Source organism: Triturus cristatus, chromosome 4_2, assembly GCF_964204655.1.
Source record: "Triturus cristatus chromosome 4_2, aTriCri1.1, whole genome shotgun sequence".
NCBI lineage: Eukaryota > Metazoa > Chordata > Amphibia > Caudata > Salamandridae > Triturus > Triturus cristatus.
In genome coordinates this window covers 993,301,944-993,315,740 of record NC_140586.1, presented here as the reverse complement: position 1 = coordinate 993,315,740, position 13,797 = coordinate 993,301,944, and the positions used below count along the sequence as shown (strand labels likewise).

The 13,797-nt window shown below is 45.4% G+C and overlaps 1 long non-coding RNA gene across 1 annotated transcript; it reads left to right on the top strand.

Moving 5' to 3' along the window:
- The first annotated feature begins 260 nt into the window (after window positions 1-260).
- Window positions 261-1,105, top strand: LOC146839244 (uncharacterized). Its single transcript, XR_014960449.1, has 4 exons — window positions 261-319; window positions 490-625; window positions 775-899; window positions 1,075-1,105. It is a non-coding gene; the product is annotated as an uncharacterized LOC146839244 (long non-coding RNA).
- Window positions 1,106-13,797: the final 12,692 nt, after the last annotated feature.

Sequence of the window (13,797 nt, the reverse complement as noted above, 5' to 3'; positions counted from 1 at the left end):
TCCCGGAACCTCACTTCTCTCTTTCTCCCCCCGTGACTGATAGCGACACCTAGTTTTTTTAGATATCGCCCAAGTCACTTTCTTTCATCCACTTGGCCCAGTTTAAGTTCCTATCTACATCGTTATCTTTTTTTTCCCTCCTCATTACACGCCCATTCACGTCACAGCCCTGTTGCCGTTTCATTGGTCTACGGACGTATTTAAAGATGTGGCGCTTGACCTGCTGTTGACGCGGCTACCTTTCACGGTAACCTCTTATCCGGAACCTCGTTTCTTTTTGCCCCACGTCGGCTTTAGACATCAGGAATCCAACCTTCAGGTAAATTAACAGACGTGTATACTTGTTCCTTGTCCCCCTTTGTCCCTCACAATGCGTACTGTAGTTTAGTCTATCTCCTGACTTTCTCGTAAATTACCCAGTACGCCCCCGCAGCTGATCTGTTCATTTATAAGATCTTTTGATTATGTTCCTTTTCTCCCTCTTTTTAGTCTCTACCTCACCGCTCCGACAATTATCCTTCATCGTGAGCTGAGCGGCTGCTCCCGGGCTTTATTGTCCACTCAACCCGTAGCGATACGATCATGTATTCAGTTGCTTTTTGAATACCGTACCCCAAATTACAAGGTACGACTGAATTGTTTCACTTTTCATCCCAAATCATTGGCCACAAGCCAGTATCTTTAGTACCGTGATCGGCTATGATATGGATGTTCGTAGTTACTTATTTTCAACTCGTAATTTCATTTTCATCACTTCATTATTTTTGCACACAGCTTTTCAAGTGATTACCGGAGTTAACTGTGCCCACTCACAGTCATTGGGGCACTTTCATCAGCCTTGAAGATTCTTTACACCAAGCATTCAGTTGCCTCTCAAACACCGTAGCACTCACCTCTAGGTAAGACTGAATCGTCCGACATTTCATTTTAAATCTTCAGTATCTAGCGAGCCCTCCCAGTTTCTAACACCAACATTCTACTCCACCTACATCACGATAGGCTTTTATTGGTAGTTTTTCAGTTACTCATCCCTAGCCCTCATTTTCATCTATATCATCCTGTCTTTGTTCCCAGCTTCAAGCTATCAACGGAGTTAACCGTCTCCACCCACAGACATTGGGGCATTTGCATCAGTCCTGAAGACTCACTAACTAGAACTCCGCCGCACTATGTGAAAGGCAAGCGGGACTCCTATTGATCCGGCCATTCTGTTCATTGATTCAGCACCACGCAGGTTTAACAACTACTAATTCGTTTTCATGTCAAATTGTTTTTTATTATTCAGGACACTTATTCCAAGTGGATTTACCCACCACTTTCCCCGCTATAGATGCTCCACTCTTTACGAGGTTCAGCCGAATTCCAAGCTGGGTGAGACTTTAAACCCACATTCTCTTTAATAATAACATTATGTTTTCTTCTTATATGGACTGTTTCTTTCTTCATGCATTTTCGCACGACTTGCGTTCAGTTTCTTAGATTTTTGTCTTTGGTTCCTTCATGGGCTACCCATCCCATGAGAGATAACCCACTTTGTGCAGTTGTATTTTTGGGTTCACACATCAAGATGTTTACCAATTTTTGATTTAGTTGTTTAGCATTCGATTATTCTGTTTTAAACCCAATTTGAGCGTCTGCATGCCACACCACTGCGGTTTATTGAGGACCTGTGAACTAGTCTTTATCATTATGAGATGTGATTCACCTTAGCATTTCTATATATAATGTATATTTTTTTGATTATTAATTGTGTTAGTTTTCAACATGATCTGTCATTGTTATGTATTTTCTTTTCCTTTGCTATCTCTCATTTGTCTGTATTCTCACTTGTTTGCAGGCCCCCTGTAATTAGAGAAAACGCCCTGAAGAAGGTGGCACCCTGTTATAGTGGGTGATTGCACCGAAACGCGCGTCGGCGTGTCCCGTTGTTTGATCTGGCGTATCCCCCTAATTGACCTAGTGGTGTCTAACACTTTAGACACCCTTACATCGTGAGGAGGTTGCCCCTCCACATATCTACTAATATTTTAATGAAGAGTTTATGTATGCTTTATGTTTCTGACTGACTGTGTATGAATGTATGGTGTGTCTGACAATATGATTGCTATTTAATTGTATATATACTCTTTCTATTCCCCTATGAGGGCCCACTTTGATTTTTTGTATATATCACCCCGAAAAAACAATTTTTTTTGCTGTATTGTCCATTACTAATTTATGAGTTATTTGTAGATTCATTAATTGAACTATTATATCGAAATAATAAAGATAAAAAATATTATCTTCAACCTCAAATTCTTATTTGTTTATGCTTTTTTTCCTAATGATGTGGCTGCTGACAACCAAACATGGGTGATACACCAGTGAGATCTATTTGATCTGCCTATATATGAAAAGGTAGAGCTACTTTTTCTTAGTTACTGAATTCCTCATGGACACGTCATCGTGGGCTGACTCAGCGTTACAGGCACAGACACGTTTGGAAGTCTCCATAGGGTAAGGGATGCATCAGGGGTGTATTGGGTGTGGCAGTTGTTCACGATGTATGCACACTGCCCCTGTCGATGTTTGGTTCCTCTGCAGCCATGTAGCATCACCATGGGACACGACATACAGCTGTGTACACCTGAATAGAAGGTCTGCCTGGTTGACAGTCATCAGTGATGGGATAGTGGATTGTGATGATGGCATCAATGTGTGTGACACTGCCCTCGGACACATACGGTTAGCATTGGCTTGACATGGTGTGGGACTTCCACATCAGCGGATCAATGGTGTATGGCAGTCTCTCCGTGAGCAGCTGTGGGTGTTTAGCTGTTAGCCGACAATTGTGTGCCAGTTCCATGGCAAACACGCATTTGTGCTGCAGAAGGGGGGTGCCAGTGTTGGACCCACATGTTACTCCACAAGATGTGTTCATGTGTACTTCAAGTTGCCTCTGCAATCCCGAAAACATGACTAATAAAGGTGTCCCTATGCCTCCAAGGTGCCTCTTCTTAGTCAATGCTGGTGTGTTGCCACGGTGCATCCAGCATGTCTGGCATGGTTTTCCCTGATAGTGGCTATGTGTCGATGTGTCGAGTAGCAAGATGCAAGCTGTGTGTGTGGGCTGAGACTGTGTATTGGGCATGATGTCCATGACTGTGTGGGTATTGTGACATGTGCCATCCCCATGCATCCAACGTTGGACAGGCCCCCATTCTCTGCATCCACCGGACTCAAGCTTGCAGGACATGGTTCTGCCACCTGTCTACACATACCTGGGTGCCCCCCAGGACACTGGACATGATCCCTGACCTCTGCGCATGACTGTTGCTGTACTCAATGGGTGTGGTTGTGCAGGTGTGTGTGTGTGAATGTGATGAGGGGGTGTTTGTGGAGGTGGTTGATTGAAGGTGTGCAAGTGTAAGGTGTGGTGAGGCTTGTAGTATGGTTCTGTGGTGTCTGGCAGCAGTGAGTCTGTTGCAAAGGCTCATGGTTTGTGTGTGTGGGCCCTTTTTATTGGTCCATGGGTGGGTGTGGCTGTGTTTGAAGTTTGGGTGGGTGTGTTATAAGGAGTGGTGGTGTTTTGGGCCTCTGTTTGTTTTTGGCAGTTGCAGGTCAGTGAATGTGTGTTTTTTGGTGTTTGTTGGCCATGTTTAGTGGCTTTGTGCCATTCGAATGGTGTATTCTTGTGTTGTTTTGTTTTGTCCTGGTTGTGTACGTGCGTTTTGAGCGTGTGTACGGTGTGTACATGGGCCATTTGGTTGTACGGTGCTGTCCTTGTGTGTGGCTTGGTACGACTCGTACATGCGGTTGTGATGTTGGGGCCTGGGGTGCGCTCCGTACTTAGGAGGTTGTGTTGGGGATGCAACGGGAACGTACTGGGGTGTACATAGACGGTGGTAGGACACGTCCAGGGGTGGGGGTACGACTCGAACGTACTGGGGTGTAAATAGACGGTGGTACGACACGTACAGGGGTGGGGGTTTGACTCGAACGTACTGGGGTGTACATAGACGGTGGTGCGACACGTACAGGGGTGGGGGTTCGACTCGAACGTACTGGGGTGTACATAGACGGTGGTAGGACATGTACAGGGGTGGGGGTATGACTCAAACGTACTGGGGTGTACATACATGGGGGTCGGACACGTACAGGGGTGGGGGTACGACTGGAACGTACTGGGGTGTACATTGACGGTGGTACGACACGTACAGGGGTGGGGGTACGACTCGAATGTACTGGGGTGTACATAGACGGTGGTACAACACGTACAGGGGTGGGGGTTCGACTCAAACGTACTGGGGTGTACATAGACGGTGGTACGACACGTACAGGGGTGGGGGTTTGACTCGAACGTACTGGGGTGTACATAGACGGTGGTAGGACACGTACAGGGGTGGGGGTACGACTCGAACGTACTGGGGTGTACATACATGGGGGTCGGACACGTACAGGGGTGGGGGTTCGACTCGAACGTACTGGGGTGTACATACACGGGTGGGGGTGTACATACACGGGGGTACGTCTCGGACGTACGGGGGCTGGGGGAGTGTTGGGCGCGTATGCGGGCACATGTCTCCATGGTTGCTATGGGAGTTCGGTGCGGACGGTGTTTTTTCCATACGGTTGTAAGATCGGACGCACGGGATGGATCGTGATTCCTCGGTCGGACTTCACCTTTCACATTTGTACGGTAAATCGTCCGAGGACGTGTCGGACACATTTTCCGACCCGAGGACGTGTGGGGAATCATTCCCGATGCGGTTCGTATGGACTTTTTACCATGCGAATCGTGATTGCCAGTTCGTACGGCACTTGTAGGATTTGTACGGTAAAAAGACCGGATACGAGTCGCACGGGGAATTTTTTTACCGGATCGTAATTGGCACCTGAATGTTGAGTTGCGTTGAGTTTTATGTCGTTTGTACGGCTTCTGGGATGTAGGAAGTCGGAAGTTTGTAACAGTTCTGTAGTAGAGCAGAGGTAAGCGCTGCTCTTGGAAAAGACGGAATTGTTGTTACCCTGTAGGTACACAGGGAAAACATGTAACGATTAAAGTTGTACGACACATTGTCAGGGTTCGATTCGGTGACATCGCCGTGTGTTGCCATTAGAGACATTTTCTGTGTGAGAGAAGTGTATATGATAGTGAAGGTTACCTGTGAAATTCTGGTCTTAGGTACCAGGGATCCAACTGGCATTCCGATAACACTTATCACTGGAAAGGTAATAGGTATTCTCTGAGCTTGTTAGAAGGACAAAGGAGAGGTAAGCGCTGCTTTGTTAACGTATGTTATAATTCTGTAGTAGGTCAGACTGTTCGCTGTTCTCGGGAAAGACAGAATTCTGTGCGAATGTACTACATTTTTCTTGTGTGAACGTGTGTGAATGTAAAGGCATTTGGGTTAATTGTGAAACTCTGGTTTTATTTCTCAGGAGCATTGGGTCTTCAACTATGGTGCCGATTCCGATCCTGGAAAAACCGGGTATGAACCGTTGGTCAGAGGGTTTTCTCCGTCCGACTCGTACCCGGTAAATTAACCCTACAAACTTGCAAGTACGATTCGTACGGAAGCACCATTTCCGTACGAGTCGGAAAAAACACTGACCGACTGTAAAAACACATACCAATGTGATCCGGGACAGCGCCGACATGACGTCGGGACGCATGCAGGCTGCATTTCATGAACCAGGAAGTACGAATCGCACCAACACCAGTCCGGACGGCAATATTTTTACGGCACCCAAAAAGTGCCGGAAAAGCGAAGTACGGCGCGATGCGAGCGGAATTGGGAGCCCGGTACGCACCGAACCCCCCAGACCCTGCGGATGTACGTGCCGTAACCCCACCCGTGTATGTACGAGTCATACCCCCACCCGTGTACCCCCACCCGTGTATGTACGAGACGTACCCCACCCGTGTATGTACGAGACGTACCCCACCCGTGTATGTACGAGACGTACCCCCACCCGTGTATGTACGAGACGTACCCCCACCCGTGTATGTACGGTGCGGACCCCCAGCGCGTAGGCCAGAAGATCATTCTACTGAGAAATGGGGAGATGTGGATAAATGGAGAAGTAAGTGGTATAGAAAACGTGATGATGTTTCAGAAAAGACAGTATCAGCATTCCGTGTTAGAGAAAAGGAAAGAGTGGTGACTGAATACCCTATGAGGGAAATTCCAGGAGGAGGATATGTACATGTCCCATGGACCAGACAAGACATTTTGTCTTTCACAAATGATTTCCCTTGACTGCGTGAAAAGCCTGTCGAGTGGTACCGGCAAGTAGACAGATTTGTAAAATTGTCCAAAGTACTGTGGATCGACCTGAATAGCTTATTTGACATAATAGTGCCAGCAGACTTATGGACAGAATGCAAGCTCATGATCAACTGGCCAACTCAGGAATACCCTAGGGATCCTAAAACAGGAGCTCCCGACCCAGAGGTAATGAAGAAATATGAACAAGTTATGGTATTTTTGAAGAATAAGGTACCCCCCAAAGAGACAGATTGCGTAGCGCTGGGGGTCCGCACCGTACATACATGGGTGGGGGTACGTCTCGTACATACACGGGTGGGGGTACGTCTCGTACATACACGGGTGGGGGTACACGGGTGGGGGTACGACTCGTACATACACGGGTGGGGGTACGTTTATATTTGTTGTAAAGATATTAAAGGTATAGTAATTACTTAAACCAGCAGCTAGCTGATCCATGGCCTATCCATGGGAGGAGTACCAAGAGGTAAAAGTTTAGGCCTTAATGAATAGAGAAGAGTAATTGAATAGATTGTTCATTAGGGACAAGAGGGTACTTCTTTCATTACAGCGAATGGAACAATTTCCTTCTTAGAAAAACAGATCAATAGAGAATGAATGAATTGGTGTTATGGGCCCCACCAGCGAATGTAGTGATTGAGTGCGTCTGTGTGATCTATTATCTGTGACGGAGGGAGGGATTTTGCATTCCGCGCTGGAGCAGTTTTTCTTGGTAGCAGAAGTATGGTTAGTTACTGTTTTGGTTTGTTAATTTGCTTGTAAATAGCTTATTGATTATTGGTTATTGATTGATATTGATATATGTACTAACACTCTATGTTGAGTTGCGTTGAGTTTTATGTCGTTTGTACGGCTTCTGGGATGTAGGAAGTCGGAAGTTTGTAACAGTTCTGTAGTAGAGCAGAGGTAAGCGCTGCTCTTGGAAAAGACGGAATTGTTGTTACCCTGTAGGTACACAGGGAAAACGTGTAACGATTGAAGTTGTACGACACATTGTCAGGGTTCGATTCGGTGACATCGCCGTGTGTTGCCATTAGAGACATTTTCTGTGTGAGAGAAGTGTATATGATAGTGAAGGTTACCTGTGAAATTCTGGTCTTAGGTACCAGGGATCCAACTGGCATTCCGATAACACTTATCACTGGAAAGGTAATAGGTATTCTCTGAGCTTGTTAGAAGGACAAAGGAGAGGTAAGCGCTGCTTTGTTAACGTATGTTATAATTCTGTAGTAGGTCAGACTGTTCGCTGTTCTCGGTAAAGACAGAATTCTGTGCGAATGTACTACATTTTTCTTGTGTGAACGTGTGTGAATGTAAAGGCATTTGGGTTAATTGTGAAACTCTGGTTTTATTTCTCAGGAGCATTGGGTCTTCAACTATGGTGCCGATTCCGATCCTGGAAAAACCGGGTACGAACCGCCGGTCGGAGGGTTTTCTCCGTCCGACTCGTACCCGGTAAAATAACCCTACAAACTTGCAAGTACGATTCGTACGGAAACACCATTTCCGTACGAGTCGGAAAAAAACCGACCTTCTGTAAAAACACATACCAATGTGATCCGGGACAGCGCCGACATGATGTCGGGACGCATGCAGGCTGCATTTCACGAACCAGGAAGTACGAATCGTACCAACACCAGTCCGGACGGCAATATCTTTACGGCACCCAAAAAGTGCCGGAAAAGCGAAGTACGGCAGGATGCAAGCGGAATTGGGAGCCCGGTATGCACCGAACCCCCCCAGACCATGCGGATGTACGTGCCATAACCCCACCCGTGTATGTACGAGTCATACCCCCACCCGTGTACCCCCACCCGTGTATGTACGAGACGTACCCCCACCCGTGTATGTACGAGATGTACCCCCACCCGTGTATGTACGAGACGTACCCCACCCGTGTATGTACGAGACGTACCCCCACCCGTGTATGTACGAGACGTACCCCCACCCGTGTATGTACGGTGCGGACCCCCAGCGCGTAGGCCAGAAGATCATTCTACTGAGAAAATGGGGAGATGTGGATAAATGGAGAAGTAAGTGGTATAGAAAACGTGATGATGTTTCAGAAAAGACAGTATCAGCATTCCGTGTTAGAGAAAAGGAAAGAGTAGTGACTGAATACCCTATGAGGGAAATTCCAGGAGGAGGATATGTACATGTCCCATGGACCAGACAAGACATTTTGTCTTTCACAAATGATTTCCCTTGACTGCGTGAAAAGCCTGTCGAGTGGTACCGGCAAGTAGACAGATTTGTAAAATTGTCCAAAGTACTGTGGATCGACCTGAATAGCTTATTTGACATAATAGTGCCAGCAGACTTATGGACAGAATGCAAGCTCATGATCAACTGGCCAACTCAGGAATACCCTAGGGATCCTAAAACAGGAGCTCCTGACCCAGAGGTAATGAAGAAATATGAACAAGTTATGGTATTTTTGAAGAATAAGGTACCCCCCAAAGAGACAGATTGCGTAGCGCTGGGGGTCCGCACCGTACATACATGGGTGGGGGTACGTCTCGTACATACACGGGTGGGGGTACGTCTCATACATACACGGGTGGGGGTACACGGGTGGGGGTACGACTCGTACATACACGGGTGGGGGTATGTCTCGTACATACACGGGTAGGGGTACGACTCATACATACACGGGTGGGGGTGCACGGGTGGGGGTACGTCTCGTACATACACGGGTGGGGGTACGACTCGTACATACATGGGTGGGGGTACGTCTCGTACATACACGGGTGGTGGTACATCTCATACATACACGGGTGGGGGTACGACTCGTACATACACGAGTGGGGGTACACAGGTGGGGGTACGACTCATACATACACGGGTGGGGGTACGTCTCGTACATACACGGGTGGAGGTACGACTCGTACATACACGGGTGGGGTACACGGGTGGGGGTACGACTCGTACATACATGGGTGGGGGTACGTCTCGTACATACACGGGTGGGGGTACACGGGTGGGGGTACGACTCGTACATACACTACACGGGTGGGGGTATGTCTCGTACGTATGCGGGCACATGTCTCCATGGTTGGTATTGAAGTTCGCTCCGGACGGTCTTTTTTCCATACGGGTGTACATTCGGACGGACGGGACAGATCGTACTTGCGCGCTCGGACTTCATTTTTCCGATTCATACGGATAATCGTCCGGGGACGTGTCGGACACTTCTTCCAACCCGAGGACGTGTGGGGGAATTTTTCCAATGCGATTCGTATGGACTTTTTCCCATACGAATCGTACTTACCAGTTTGTACGGTACTTGTACGATTCGTACGGAAAAAAAACCGGATACGATTCGTACGGGGAAAATTTTTCCAGGATCGGAATCGCCACCTAAGTGTCTTAAATACTAGAGAAACAGTTAGCTAATGCTTGTTAGAAGGGTGAAGTAGAGGGATGTGCTACTTTATCAACGGAAGTAACAATTCCTTAGTAGGGCAGAGGTAAGCGTTGCTCTCGGGAAAGACGTAATTCTCGTGAGAAAGGTCTATTGCTGTTCTTGGGTTAGCGAAGCGGACAATGGAGATGTTTCTATGTTGTTACGAACAGAAGTGTAGAAATTGAAACAAAAGTTGTGGAGTAGACTTGTTAAGGAGGGGTAGGTAGATAGAAGCAGGAGCAGGAGCTGCCGTAGCGGCTCCTGACGTCAGAACGACCGCGCTGGGATTGGACAGTCAGTCAGAACAATAAAACGCTCCGGATTGGTGCGTTAGTGTAAAGCCGCGCTAGGAGTGGAGAAAGACAGGGTGACGTAAACGCTCCAGATTGGTGCGTTTGTGTGAGTCGAGCTGGGATTTGAGGACTGTGACAGTGACGTAGACGCTCCGGATTGGTGCGTTAGTGTGAGCCACGCTGTGAGTGGACAGAATAGCAGTACAGTTACAGAGAGACTAGCGATACACGGAAAACGAGAAAACCACCACCGTACCGACAAGAACCAGAAATGTTGACACCAAATGCCCCAATGAGAGAGACATTACGAATTATTAAGACCGAGACAATGACACCAGGATAAGGGAAAAGTAATTCCTTGAAGGGGATAGAAAATCAGGCAGGTAATAGAGCAAATAGCGAAAATTCTGCGGAATTGGCCAAAACAACCTTAGAATTGACAGAGAAAATAAGGGAATTAACTAAAAATCTAGAAGCTGTAACAGTACCAGTGACCATAGGTCCGGTAGTGCCCATATTTGAGAAACAAAAGGACAGTGAACATTGCTTGACGGTACCTTACAGGAACAATATTTTGATTGAGAGTCCAGAACGGAGTCAAAACGAGAATCCGTGGGGACCGACAATAAAATTGTTCTAACCAAATGTCTAGAATAATCCATTTATAAGTCAGAATTATGCTGAAAAGAGTAGAATGACAGTAGAAACATTGTTGGAACCCCAGAGAAATTCAGGACAGGGCAGTATAGAAAACCCAGTAGGACCTTCAGTGGAAGAACTAAGCGAATGGTTAAGAGGATTGCAAAAACAAGACAACGAATCCCAGTCAATAGATGTTGCCAAATTACGAATTGTTCTAGAAGAATTGATAGTAGGAACTATCCCTACTGAAAAATTAAAGGCATATCAGGATGAGGAATTGTTGTTTTTGTGTAAAAGTGTGACCTTGAGAGTAAAAGCCCTACATGAAAGACTAGGAGAAGTTGAGAAAGAGATGGGTATTGATATCGAAAAGGTAGAGGCTTTGCAGAAACCTTATCGAATTGATTTTACTGAAAAGGATATTGAAAATCTAAATACCACAGGACGGATAGGACAGATTAAGGACATAGGCCCACATGCATTTGGGATGCATCATCCCAAATGCAAAAATCGCAATTTAAGTAACATCTAAATTGCGATTTCTTAAAATGCGATTGCCTTTAAGGAATCTCAAATTGAGATTCCTTAAATGCAATGCATTAAAGTAAAAAATATTAGCGATTTCGCTAAATGGGGGAGCAAATTACCATGAACTTGAACTTCATAGTAATTTGCAAAAACTTTGAAAAATAGACTAAAGTGCATTTGTCAAAGTTCCATTTTGGGGCATGTGTGTGTGCAAGATGTACTCATATGCAGAGTTCAGGGGTGCAACAGGGTGTCCTTTTGACTCCCTGGCACCCTTGAAATTGCGTGAGCAATTTGCGATTCTCTAATTGAGAATCGCAAATTGAGAATGTCTTCCCATTCATTCCTATGGGCCTCTAGGCCCATAGGAATAAATTGGGAGGTATTCCTTAATTGCGACTCGCAATGTTTAGAAATCGCTATTTTGTAAGCGATGTTTACATGCATAGCCTTTTGCTATTCCTTATTAGCGAATCCTTATTTTTCGCTAATAAGGAATAGCAAATGGCATTGTTGATGCATGTGCCAGAAGATCATTCTACTGAGAAAATGGGGAGATGTGGATAAATGGAGAAGTAAGTGGTATAGAAAACGAGATGATGTTTCAGAAAAGACAGTATCAGCATTCCGTGTTAGAGAAAAGGAAAGAGTAGTGACTGAATACCCTATGAGGGAAATTCCAGGAGGAGGATATGTACATGTCCCATGGACCAGACAAGACATTTTGTCTTTCACAAATGATTTCCCTTGACTGCGTGAAAAGCCTGTCGAGTGGTACCGGCAAGTAGACAGATTTGTAAAATTGCCCAAAGTACTGTGGATCGACCTGAATAGCTTATTTGACATAATAGTGCCAGCAGAATTATGGACAGAATGCAAGCTCATGATCAACTGGCCAACTCAGGAATACCCTAGGGATCCTAAAACAGGAGCTCCCGACCCAGAGGTAATGAAGAAATATGAACAAGTTATGGTATTTTTGAAGAATAAGGTACCCCCCAAAGAGACAGATTGGGTAAAAATTGACCGAACACACCAAGAAAGCAAGGAGTCAGTACGTGCATACTATGAGAGATTAATTCTAGCTTTTAAGCAGTTCAGTGGAGATGAAAACCTGAGTGACAAGGATTTGAGTCATTTCGTATACAGATTTGTATATGGTTTACGACCAGACATTGGTGACATGATAAGACAGCACACGGTAGACTGGCAAAACAAGAAAATAGACGAAGTTTTAAGACATGCTAAATACTTCAGTGATGAAATTGAGGCCAAACAGCGAAAATTAAAAGAAAAGGCTATGTGGGCACAGGTGAAGGTAGCAGAAAGACAGGAAGCTCAGTTAGTTGAACAAGCAAATAACCCAGGATCCAAACCGAGATTTGGCCCAGGAAAAGGGAAAGGTAATATAGAAGAAGCTAAAAAGAAGTTCCCATGCCATAATTGCAATAGGTTAGGGCATTGGAAATCCGAGTCTAAATTCCCTCCAAATACTAATAATGAAAATCCGTAATTGAATCCACAGGTGCAGAATGAGGTGAGTGGTCAACCACAGCAACAGCAGCAGGTTGTTACCCCACAGAATCAGGTGCCAAAACCCCCTTTTCTGCAGAGCAGAAACACTCAGAAGTATAGTAATGAATCGGGATTCTACAATGAAGAACAGGTAAATAAGCAACCATGCGCTCGCGCTGTTTCGCAGGATTGGCTGCAACGCGATGAAAGTGATTCAAAAGAAGGTTATTGATGGTGCCGAAGGGAGGAAGAGGAGTGCGTACTTGGCGCAACTCTAGAAGTAGACCAGACAGGACCATTTGTAGATGGGAAGGTTAATGATGAAAATATTACTCTCTGGACACTGGCGCTAGTCGATCAACTGTCAGATCAGCTGATGTTAAGAATCTTCCTCTCTCGGATGAAACAATCCAAGTAGTTGGTGTATCCAACAGACAGATAAAGACATAGCTGACAGAACCAGTAAAGGTTAGTATAGGGAAATTTTCAGAGATGCACCACTTTGTTGTGTGTGACACCAGTCCAGTAAATTTGCTAGGTAGGTACCTGTTGTGCAAGATGAATTGCACCATATTTTGCACACCAGATGGAATAGCATTTGAAACGCCAGATGAAGATGTACTGTATAAAATGACAATAGCTAACAGAGAAAATGAGGTTACTGAGACATATGCAGTATTCAACCCTGATGAATTACCTAAAGAATTGAAGCAGTCTGTGAAAGCAGAAGTGTGGGATTTTACTGGAGAGGATGTAGGACTAATGAGAAATGTAGATCCAGTAAAAATAACCGTGAAAGAAGGAGTAATCTATCCGAATGTCCCTCAATATAAATTGACAACTGAGATAATTGAAGGAGTAACTCCAATAATTGAGAAAAGGATAAGGCAGGGAATTTTGAGAGAAATACTGAGTAGCCCATGTAATTCACCAATAATGGGACTGAAAAAGCCTAATGGAAAATTCAGGATAGTACAAGATTTGAGAAAGGTAAACAAAATCGTTGTGCATGCTGTCCTATTGTGCCCAATCCATCAGTGATTCTATATCAGATTCCCCATGATGCAGAATGGTATACGGTAATTGATTTATGCCATGCTTTCTTTTCTATCCCATTACACCATGACAGTCAGCAGATTTT